At 32.4% G+C, this 12791-nt stretch overlaps 1 protein-coding gene across 1 annotated transcript in view; it reads right to left on the bottom strand.

Moving 5' to 3' along the window:
• The window catches only part of LOC108293853 (MAM domain-containing glycosylphosphatidylinositol anchor protein 2), a gene marked incomplete at its 5' end in the record, with an annotated part of 80249 nt that overhangs the window by 66612 nt on the left and 846 nt on the right, over nucleotides 1–12791 (bottom strand). The window lies entirely within an intron of this gene.

Raw genomic sequence — 12791 nt, 5'->3', positions numbered from 1 at the left:
TTTATTTGCACTTGGCAAGTGTATTTATTCTGCTTCCAAATTCCGTTTTACAATTTTATTTATGTTGTTTTGAGATTGCATGCAGATTATCTCATATATAATTATTGTACCAATTTGTGGTATTATGCGTATGCTCACTAAACAGTGAACATATTGAAATGCATGCAAATGCAAGTAGAATGAAAAAGACTATGTAATGTTTCTTAAATCTTAAAATTTATCAAGTTATTATCTGGGTATCCAATATATTACTAAAGTCTTGTAAAACAGTTACTTTGTTGCTAGATGCTTTGAACATCAGTATGACTGTGACTGATGATCTACATGACAGAAAAAAAATTAAATACTCATAAGCATAAAGTTCAATTCATGATAACAAAAAGAAAAAAAGTCATGTTTGTTGAATTCTTTGAAAATTAGATAACAGAAACAAACAAAACAAACCCACAAATCTCCTCTTTGGTGAGCATAGTTAATCTTTGTTGAAAGTATTAAAAGAAACCAAATTAAACATAAATCCCTGAAGGTCAACAGCTATATAGTGGGGACTGAAAACATGCATAGTTGTATAGATAAAATTGTTGAAAATTTAAATAAAAATATTTTATTGGCTGGGCATGGTGGCTCACACTTGTAATCCCAGTACTTTGGGAAGCCAAGGTGGGCAGATCACGAGGTCAAGAGAGCAAGACCATCCTGGCCAACATGGTGAAAACCCATCTCTGCTAAAAACGCACAAAAAAAATTAGCCAGGTGTGGTGGTGCACATTTGTAGTCCCAGCTACTCAGGAGGCTGAGGCAAGAGAATTGCTTGTACCTGGGAGGTCAAGGCTGCAGTGAGCTGAGATTGTGCCACTGCACCCCAGCTTGGCCAACAGACAAGACTCTGTCTCAAAAAAGAATTTTTTTATATTAATAGAATTCATAAAATGTTCAAAATTTACAATAGCACATTGTCATTCTATAAAACAGTCATCAAAAATTTATTAATATTATATAATTAATACAATTACTATTGATATTGCATATTAAGCCACTCTGTCGTAGATACTGTACTACTATTTCAGAAAGGAGTGACATTTTTCTTGCTTTTGAAATGATTTCATTTATTTATCTGTACAATGTATACCCCCAAAATGAGTGCATAAGCTTACTTAAAATGAGATTAGTCCTTAAAATAAAAATTAAAAACATCATTTTACTGAGAGTTTGCTATGTGCTACTAAATTCATAGTCTTAAAATATTTAAAATATGAAGTAATAGTTGAGACCAGAATTACTTTACTTTCTTTTTGTGAGTAGAAAGGTGCTTAAGAACTGCTGGATAAACCTGGATATTGATAGAAACACTGAGCTTTGCATTGTCTTGTTTTATAAAATAAAATATCATGGTCCTTTATAGTAAAACCATTAATTTAAAAAAAAGATAATTACTTTTAAGGTGCATGTCCTTTTTAAAATTTTATAAGATTTCACTATTCTATCACTGATATAAATCAGAGCATATATTTACTTGCCATGTGTTAGCTAGAACTCTGCACTCTAGAACAGTCTAACAATGGGTTAATTTATCCTTTAGAATGCAATTCTATGAAGGGAGATAATTTTCTTTGTTTGGATCACTGTACTCCACAGTCTAGTATTTATTGAAATGATGTATAGTCATAATAGTCAATTACTCAGTAGAGAGATGTCTTTCTAGATCAGAAGGAAGTCATTTTGCCCACCGTGACAAAATGTGCCATTATTTAAATTTAGTGACACATTAAAAATGCATCCCTAATACTCAGACTAATTACCAACTGATTCTCATTAAGCAATTCCAATTACAACACTTCATTCTTTGCTTCTCTCATTTTTTTTTTTCTTGGAGATGGAGTCTTGCTCTGTCGCCCAGGCTTGAGTGCAGTGGCACAAACTCGGCTCACTGAAACCTCTGCCTTCCAGGTTCAAGCACTTATCCTACCTCAGCCTCCTGAGTAGCTGGGATTACAGGTGCATGCCACTATGCCTGGCTAATTTTTGTATTTTTAGTAGAGAAGGGATTTCACCACATTGACCAGGCTGGTCTCAAACGCCTGACCTTAGGTGATCCGCCTGGCTTCACCTCCCAAAGTGCTGGAATTATAGGCGTGAGCCCCTGCACCTGGCCTGCTTGTCTTATTTTCCCGCAAATCAGGTGTGGATTTTGCATTTTCATATCTCACTAACAAGTGTTTTTCAATCCTCTTATTCTAAAAATTTGAGAATACCTGCTGATTACTCTTCTAATTTGCAAAATGCCAATTCTCTTCTGTTGACATCTATATTATTCTAATGATTAGATTCACCCTACATTTTTGAATGTAGACCTCTGTTGTTCTCAGGATCTACCACTGTAAATTTTGTCCAAGAGACTTTTGATGATACATTGCCTACAGAAATAGATATTATATATATTCAATTTACATGTATATCATTTACATAGGTTTTTATTTTCCTATAATGTGTTGCTCTTCCTTCTTAGCTGAATTTTGTGACACTTTTTTTTATGTCATTCATGTCACTGCTGAATGCTAACTTCTTCAAGAGGCATTCCTTGACCACACTATCTCGTACAATAGCAATGTCACTCATTCTCCATTAACTGACTGTATTCTACCCCCCCAAAAATTATTAGTACCTCGTATTACAGTAGCTGTTTATTTGTGTACAGTATTTGTATTTCTTTCTAAATAAAAAGGAAAGTTTCACAAAGTAGGAGTTTTTCCTAAGTATATTAGTAAGGTTGTTTCTGTCTTTTCATTAGCTCAGAGTGAAAGGCACATCTTTGTCCTAGGAATTAGAATATTATGTACCAATTTAAAGGCAACGAAAAGAGTTTCAGGCACCATCATGATATATTGACATAAGTCCTCACAAAGAAACAATAACTCACACATATCATCACACTACTATCATATCAAAGATAAAACCAAAATGATCCTTAAAATTATAATTTCTAGTGCTTATTATAAAATATGAACTAAAAATTTGAAGTGGTATAAACCTCTTTCAAAATTTCAGAAGCTAAAAATATAAAACAAAAGCTATGTGCAGTGCCTACAGCAGGCTGACTGAAAGGGGATGGAAATCGCTAAGGCTCTATCTCTTGATTTCTAGCACTGCATATGCTGACTGGACCAACTCTTCCCTTCAAAATTTTATGTTCTGTCACCTGCCTCTTAGTTTTTGTGGCACTAAAACCCCAATGAATTCTTTGGAGCTATTTGGGATTATTCTATCCTATTTACAAATTGTGATTATTGAGATAGAAAATTCAAAATAATTATGTAAGTAAGCATGAAAATGTGTTGATTGAAACATTTAGGAGTCTTAACCACTTTTAAAGCAGAATTAATTGCCTCCATGGCAATGCCTCCTAGATAAACTCGTAAGTTCTTATTTGTCAAGAGTTTGTTGTGCAAGTGATCTGTCTTGTAGGTTTCTACATATCCAGACATATCCATAATATATCCTTAAAATATATAGATCTAAACTGTATGCCAACTCTGAAGATTTTTAATTTCTTATTCCTGAAGATAACTTAGGGTTATAAATGTAGCCACTAAATTTTTAGGTAGTTTAACTTACCTCATATAATTTTTAAGAATAAGTAAAATGTCAAATGAACATGAGAATTCACTGCTTCATTTTAATCACTTTTCTTGATTATTTGAAATTAGAGTCCTTCTTTCCCCAGATTAAAGCATAAGTCCACTCTCCATCAAGATGTTTGAAAATTGTCCCAAATTAATGAACATGTGGGAAAAGTAAATATCAGCCTCTGCTACCTTCTCAAATTTTCAATCATTTGACATACAGCGTGAATATTAACAATGCCAGTTTTCCCTCTGTCTCTGTTTTATTTGTTGGATAGCATTAATTGCTTTCTGAAATAATTCCATTAATTTTTTGTCTGCTCTCTACTCTACCAAACTAGAAGCTTCATGAAATCCTGGATATTTTCTGTCTGGTGCACTTTTTATCCCATGTCCACATAATAGAATATAATACTTCTAATTGCAAAGGAGAAATCATAGAACATTATGGCTTTGGTGGATTATTTACAGGAGCTCATGTCACATTTTATTGTTCTCTTCCATACTTACATAAGGGCATGTATTTAAAAATTTATTCATTAACTCAGTCACTCATGAAACATTTATTGAGTCCTTGGAGCTCTTTGTAAATACTTTCATTATTTGGAATAAATGGGTCAACTTCATAATGCAATCTTTACTCTTATTACTGTAGTATTCTACAAAAAACTTAAAAAGTAGATCTTTTTGAGGTTTTATTTTTAGAAAATCAAATGTACTATTAATATATTCAATCAAATATTGTTAGAAAGGCAGGACTTAGTCGTATTTTGAGCTCTTCACAAGTATTTGGTTCTTTTATTTCTTGCAAGTTCAAAGAGGAGCACTTTTTTTTCTTTTTTCCATTTTAGCCTCAGTTAAGTGGCTGCTTTGGTGAAGAAAGTGTAAGCAGAAGCACCGTATGTCCCTTTCAAAATCAGGAATTAAGACCTGGTCTCCAAAATACAACTGACATTGCAAGGATCATTTTCTATCAATACACAGAAGCACTTAACCTAGTTCACTAACATTAATGGGATACTAAGATACCTTGTATTTGAGGAAAGGATAATCTAAAAATTACAGAGAAGATATTGCAAAGGAGAAAATACATCTAAATTGAAACTTTTTAAAAATTCCTTTTTAAAAAATTTATGAAAAAAATTTATGACCTATCATTACAGTACCTTATGTTATAGCATAAACAAATATATCTTCAAAATTAGCTTATCTAAACAGAGAAGCTGCTTATTAACTATAGGAAATTACCTATGAATTTTGTATTGTGTCATTTTGCTAAGATATGGATCTCGAAAGGAAAAGTTTTAGTTTAAGATCTTTAGAACACAAAAACAAAAGAACTGCACGGATATATTAGAACATTGCAGATATTTTTAGATTTTAACTTAAAGTCTTCCCTAGATTTTTATAAATGTTAGAATTTTACATTTCCTTGAAAACATTCCATTAAACCTGTGCCTAACACCCATCTCAATGACAGTTAATTTTCGTTTTTAAGATAGACAATCATGTTAATAATATGTTCTTCATATATAGAATTGAGACAAATATTTACATGAATTGACATAAGGTTCTCTAAAGACAGCAAGCATGTAAGTAGTGAACATTGTCTTCATCCCTGCCCTTTTGCTTTCTCCCTTCCCCCAGCCTCCATTCAATCGTCAAATCCTCCAGATTTTGCCACATACATTTCTCTCAAATTTGAGGTCTTTCATGCCTCAAAATAATAAGAACCATCTATGACAAAACCACAGCCAGCATTATACTGAATGGGCAAAAGCTGGAGGCATTCCCCTTGAAAACTAGCACAAGGCAAGGATTCCCTCTCTCACCACTCTTAATCCATATAATAATGGAAATCCTGGCCAGAGCAATCAGGCAAGAGAAAGAAAGAAAAGGCATTCAAATAGGAAGGAAGTCAAACTATCAGACTTCATGACATGATTCTGTATCTAGAATACCTATGGTCTCAGCCATCAATGCTCATCAGTGGTAGACTAGATAAAGAAAATATGGCATCAAAGAACACTATACAGCCATAAAACAGAATGCAATTATGTCCTTTGTGGGGACATGGATGGGGCTGGAGGCCATTATCCTTAGCCGATAAATGCGGGAATAGAAAACCAAATACAGCATGTTCTCATTTTATAAGTGGTAGCCAAATAATGAGAATACATGGACACGTAGAGGGGAACACCACACACTGGAGCCTATTGAAGGGTGGAGGCTGGGAGAAGGAAGAGAATGAGGAAAAATAACTAGTGGGTCTTGGGCTTCATATCTGGGTGATGAAATAATCTGCACAACAAACCCCCATGACACACGTTTACTCATATAACAAACCTGTACATGTACACCTAAACTTAAAAGTTAAATAAAAAAGATAAACAATGCCTATGATGTCTAAACTATTACCTTCAAATTTCTACTCAAATTCTTGCTTCCATCTTTTTAGAATGGTTTCCAAAACTTGAAGTATGTTAAAGCAACTAAAACACTCTATGATCTTTGCATTTCTTTCTTGAACATTTTAAAACAGAAAATGGAGGCTTGGAAAACAGCAATCCCTTATTGAGTAGTTGTACAGCAGTAGTTATGTAGTTTTATTGACAATTTGTCATGTAAAGCATTAATTATTCAAAGATAAATATTGTTTCAATTATTTTAGTTAAATCTTTTAAATGCTGTAAAAGAAGTCAGGTTTCTGGTATAAAAGCCGTACAAAAATATGGATGACTCCATACTTCAAGATAATTTAAGACACTTGAAATATAACTGAAAATGATAAAGCTAAACTAATAGTCACTTATTAAAATTAAAAGGAGCAATTGATAATAATGATCAATTCAAAATCAACTGCAAGTTTAAGTGAAATGACATGTAAGAAAACCAATTTTACCTTAAGCTAATTGATATATAAACAAAGAGTTAAGATCCCATGGCATATTCCTGGTCATAAAAAAATCATCAAACTTCTAAATAAAGTTCCCAAAACTTCTAATGTTAGGCATAAAATAAATGTGAGCTATACATACATTTAAAAAATATTAATAAAAACAAAGAAGATAATTTTTACCCAGTTGTTCCAGTTGAGGGTCATAGAGTGGGGGCAGGGCTTATCCCAGCAGCCAGGGTACAAGACAGGAACTGACAGTAGACAGGACTGCATCGTATTGCAGGGCACACTCAGACACTCACTCACTCTCACTCAGACTGGGAGTGACTCATTTAGACATGCCGATTCACCTAATGTGCATATCTTTGGGATGAGAAAGGAAACTGGAGAAAATCCACAGACAAGGAAGAACACGCAGCCTCTAAACAGACAGTGGTCCCAGCCTGGAACTGGATTTTTTTCTCATCATTATAACCATATGACCTTAAACAAATGGTGTCATTCAAGGACCTCCTGTACTTTGCTCATAAGCAAATTTGCATTATCATCTTTTAAAATTTTGTTTGTAAATACAAACTCACAAATGCCCATTCACACATCCTTCTTAGTTCCCATACAAGTATCAGAATTTTCTACTACGCAGTTCTTTTTTGCTGGGAATTCTATGACTAGTGTCTTCAGATGAGAAATTTATGCCTAAATTTCTGCCACCTTCAGTTCTCATTTCCAATGCTTCTGGCTTGTAAATTAACATATTGACGGAAAAGTGTTCACCTAAATTCTAGTAGCATGTTTCTAACTAGGATAACTGTTTTATGCTCCCCTATGAATCCAACCTAACAAGTGTATATAAAAATACTTGTAAACATGGATTAAAAATATTATCTATGTCAATAATTTAACCCTCTTTCACTTTTTAAGTATTTTTGACGTGGCTTGTTTCCCCACATTTCTAATTAATTTTTTCAAACAGTGTTTCTAAGCAGAATTAAATCTATACAAAGGCAATAGACTCAGAGAAAATCCTCAGGAAGTATTTGATGTTTTCCAAGACAAGGTACCTTTATTTTACAGAGCCTTCTACATCCATCAAGGGTCCATCCTTCACCAGGTTTTTCAAATTTAATATTTATATATTCCTTGTAATAAATACATTGTAAAATTGGTATTTGCAGGAATTAACCAGATATTTATAATATTCTTCTTTTGGAAGATGAAGAAACTTCACTTTTTACAAATGACATATGGCTTATTTCTTTTCCAGAGCCACAGAGACCATTTACAAAATGGTTTCTCTACATTTCTCTGAGTCCCTGATTCTCTCTCATCTCTATATGTTTAATGCTTTCCAGAGCATTCACTAAAGAAATTGAAGTGAATTGCAGAGAAATAAGATCACTATCTTTTACAAAATTATTCCTCAAAACAAAGTCAACATTCAAGTTCTGCCTATTTCTGCATTTTTTAATTCAATTTTTCTTCTCCCCTTTTAATTCTAATCTAAATCATCAGTATATAACCCAAATATGTGCCTGTTTTATCTGTCTCTATTGTAATAACATTCAGTATACTCAGTATGGTATTATAAGATTGGTCTATGGAAGATGTCATTTTATTCATGATTTCAGATTATACAAAGAATCCAGATTATCTATCAAATCTCCATAGATTTTCCTGGGCTGGCATGAAATGGCTTCTCCATTTCATGGAGCTGTTGCAATAAAAATCTATCTAAATGGCTTACATCAAGCACAAATATTATCCCAATTTCACTTGTCTTATTCTACCATTCTCTTTTAGCATCTGTAGACTATACAATCTATTAAGCCTTTAAGAAGCAATAATAAGCAAATATTCACTAAAATAACTTTTTAAAATGTTTTAACTGGAAGGAGAAATAAGCAATAGCTCAACCATTATAGTCACATTTGCTGAAGACCAAAATTTAATTGGTAAAGAAAGTTAACCAACAATCAGTTGTATCAAAAATATCTTTTTTGCTTGGTAATTTTTGATTAGTAATTAGTGATTACTCGTGGTCATCATTTAAGAAGAAAGTTTGGGGATAAACCTTTAAAACTAACAAATAAATGAAGTTTGCACATTAGTGATTATGTCTCTTGGCCAGCGACCTGGCAGTGCTAACTGCCCCCATCAGTTTCTGTGGTATTGTGTGTTTATTTCTATTATACTTGCTTTTATAAGACATTGAGGATAAAAATTCTTTGTTTTTAAATTCCTGGCAGTTACCTCATATAATTTAATTAAAATTGTATTGCTTGGGAGAGCAAATAAGTATGATAATTCTAAATATTTTAATACATCATGACTTAAGACAGGAATGGGTCAATTAAGGGTTTTTTAAGGATAAAATCTCCTATTTTGCAAAGATAGTAAAAAAGTCACATCATTGTGTATTTCCGTGGTGAATATAAAAAGAAAACTGTATAAAATCATTTATTTAAAACTGTAATTGTGTACATTTCAAATGAAGTCAAATGATGTTTACATTGCTTGGTATGTTTAGATAACTTAGAAATATTTTCTTGTTTTTTTAATTCCTTAGATAACAAGGAAAGTAGACATTCAAATAACAATTTTCTCTTTCCTGTTAAGCAACAAATGAAGCAAATAATTGGAGGTTAGTAGCTGTCTAAGGAGATTAAACAATTGCTTAGCTGAGCCCAAAAAGTACAACTTTGTTAGGGCATAACATTTCTGAGAAAACTTTTATGCACAAATTAATTTTTTAGCTTCTCATTATGTATTGGTTCTCTTTTTAAGTTTCTTAAAGCAGTGATTCCAGAATTTCAGTGCTTTTTGTTACTAGATATAATGCATTATTTTATTTAAAAAATTGTGTAAGTCAATACTAAAATCTTAGACAATTTTCCTAATCATATTTAAGTATAGACCATACAGCTTAAACAAAAGAGTCAAGGTAGTGTTACCAGAAAGCTAAAAGGAATGCTGGGTTCAGTTTATCAACACCATACATATATGAGTTTAATAACACAGCAATGGTTTTTACAACCCTATTTAATTAAGACTCAGTAATAAGGTTTCTAAAGATTTCTGGATTAAAAACAAGGTAAAGTCTTAAGAACTGAATTCTCTGTTAGCATTAAAGAATCTAATTTGTTTTCAGACTTCATCTCATATACAAATGCATTATGTAATTAAGGCAATGTTTGATATTAGGAGGTGAGATATTTTCTACTAGACAACCCAGGTATTTTATGGATAGAATAAATTATTTACATCTATAGGCTAAAAATAGAAATATTGCTTAAAATAATAAGACTTTAAAATCACAAAATATGTAACATAAATTAATCCTTTGAATAAAATTTGACCTTATAGTAAAAGACATGAACCACAGCTATTAGGACAGAAATCCATGTATTTAAAATGTATATTGTAGGCTACACGCCTGACTCGGTTTATTTAAACCATCCAAGTTACGTTTACTGTGTTCAAAAGCTCATTGATTTAGCATTCTGAAATAGTTTGGGAGACAAAAAAGGCTACATATGTGTAACATAAAAATCTTCATGAAAATAATAAACAGCTCTGAATTCAAGAGTGATGTCTTTAACCAAAGGTGATTTTTAAAAGTTAGTATCTGATTGTGCCCTAAGATAATATCGATATTTAAATGTAAAGGAGAAATTTAAATTTTCTGAGATAATATAAAAATGCACCTGTTTACATTAATGCCTTTGTTTTCTGTTACTGAAAGGGGATTCTTTAAAAAATTACATCAATTTTATCCTATCTAGAATACTTTTGTCCTATCATCCTAAACTTTTATGTGTAAGTGAATCTTCAAAGGCAGTGTTGCTCACTGGGGCCATTTTGCATGTAGAGATGTTTTATGCAGGAGTTCAGTGCAGAGGATATAGTTGTGGAAAATAAAATGAAATGTGTATATATGCTCCTTCTCTTCTTACACTCCATCTACAAACAGCAAGACCTTATTCACATTGGCAGAATAGCACAAAGTCATTACTCTTTATTGAAACTTCCCTGAAAGATATATCAAAGTTTTCTCTCCTATGGAAAGAGTAAAATTACCAATTAGAATACAGCATCATGAAAAGCCCCCTAGAAAAATATATTTATTTCTAAACATAAAAGAAAATCCTAAGAACAAAGGAGCCCAGAAAAGAACATATACAGTTGCAGGTAAAAAGTTAGCTTCAAAAATTGAGTAGGGGAAAGATTTGTTTTCTGGACCATGGTTTATTAGACCAGAAATATGTTTTTGTCTCTAGTGGATAGCATGCATCTTACAAAGCCTGGAAATAACAGTATTAGTAGGAGATTTACTGATCTGATCAAGAAGGCTTTAAATGAAGACTCATAGGGGGAGAGAAAAATGTGAATCAATAAAACAGATCTTACAGAAGACAATAGGTTGCAAATGAGAATAAGACAGTAAAACGTCTAGAAATTATTTTGTGAAAACTATGACTTGAAATAATGCTTAGGCCTAGGATATAGAGTATCCTAAATAAAATTAAAATAATAAAAATATTAGACATGTTCAACTCAAAATGTACTCTCAAAAAATCCACATACAACACTGACAGATGAGTATAAGAATCACCATAACTGTTTGTACAAGGAGTGCCCTGCACAAGAGTACCTGGCCTGTGGAACAAGTGGAGGATATATTCCACGTCACACACCAGTTGCCTGACAGGTGTAATCTTCAATTTACAGGGTAAAAACCCAGGCTTAGATATGTTCAGAAACATGCTCAAAGTTATGTAGCTATAAAAGTATGAGGCTATATTGGCTAGAATTGGAAGCCAGGTGTGTCTGGAATTCATTACTGAAAAAACACACAGAAAAGGAAAATTTATACATACCTATGGACACTAAATAATTTATTGTAAAGAAGGAGAGTAGGAGAAAATTTACTAATTTGTTCAAAAGGAACAATACAATGACTGAGAAATGTGTGTCACTGAATATCAGGGAGTTACACACTAGTTTTATGATTAAAAATATAAAAAAATTAATTTGGAGATATTCACACCAGGAAAGGAAAACAGAAGAAGAATGTATCACTGGAAAATGGTGTAGCAATTCTAGCAAAAAAAAATTACAGAAGATAGTTTGTGGATGATTACAAGATATGGATTACAAAGAGAAGGCTTAAATCGTGGGATCTCTCTTGGGAGGAATTCTAACTCACTAAAACTTGGCTTTTATATAAGGATTTTGATTTGCATCCATAACACAGATATTGAGTGTAAACAAAGGTTCTGAGATGCATAAGAATGTAGGAAGAAGATGATGAGTAGGGTTGGGTAAATTCTATGGGCTGAAAACACGCAGCTAGTAATGGGAAGTTACTCAGAGACTCCAAGAAAATATAACTGAGGAAGAAAGTGAGAAACTGAAGATATACTTATGACTCTATCTTGCAAATAAACCTATTACCAGAGAATAGCACAAAAATCACCTAAAGAAAATAATTAATTTCACAAATGAAAATTTAGTCATAGATTTAGATTTTTTAGAAAGTATGTACAAAGAAAAAAATGAATGTGATTAAACAACGTAGTAAGGAGTTTTTTTTTTAAAGTAGGAGGTATGTAAAGTCAAGAATGCTTTACATACTCCAAATATGAAAATTTATAAAATATTAGCTGTGTTAAGAAAAAAAGAAATAACCCACAAACTGAGGGAGAAAGAACTGCCAATTTGTTTTGTTGCTGTTGCTTTATATATTCTCCGTTAAAGGAAATTACCAAATTAGAATGAGTAGAACAATATTAATATAGATTTTGGTTTTGCTCCAATTTACCTGCAGACCTTTTTCAATGAGGGATAACCGGAGAAATAATCGTGAATGATGCACTATGGTCTGCGGCATCTGCAACCTGTGAGCACTTAGTCAAGAATCCAGTAATTATCAAAGGCCAGGATGTTTTCACTAGGAAAAGCTCTTTCATTTTGTTGAGATTCTTAAACAGGCATACTAAGAAGATGCAATTTACAGTGTATCTTAATGTGAGTAATGTATCATACAGGTATTTTATTGTAACCTTGTGAGTAAGATTTAAAAAACAATGGTTTTATGATAGAATAGCTGAATGAATTGTTGGAGGTTGATCGGTCTTAGTCCGTGCAAATTTTATTCTTTCTACCATCCCAACTCAAAAGATTATTCGGTGATTTAGTTAAGAAAGTGGAACATAAACTGCCAATCTAGGGATAATACAAAGTTTTGGGGGAGAGCTAATAGATTATGTAGT

This window comes from Cebus imitator, unplaced genomic scaffold (assembly GCF_001604975.1).
Source record: "Cebus imitator isolate Cc_AM_T3 unplaced genomic scaffold, Cebus_imitator-1.0 Scaffold551, whole genome shotgun sequence".
NCBI lineage: Eukaryota > Metazoa > Chordata > Mammalia > Primates > Cebidae > Cebus > Cebus imitator.
Note: the sequence above shows the minus strand (reverse complement) of the source record. Positions and strands in the feature narration are given on the sequence as shown.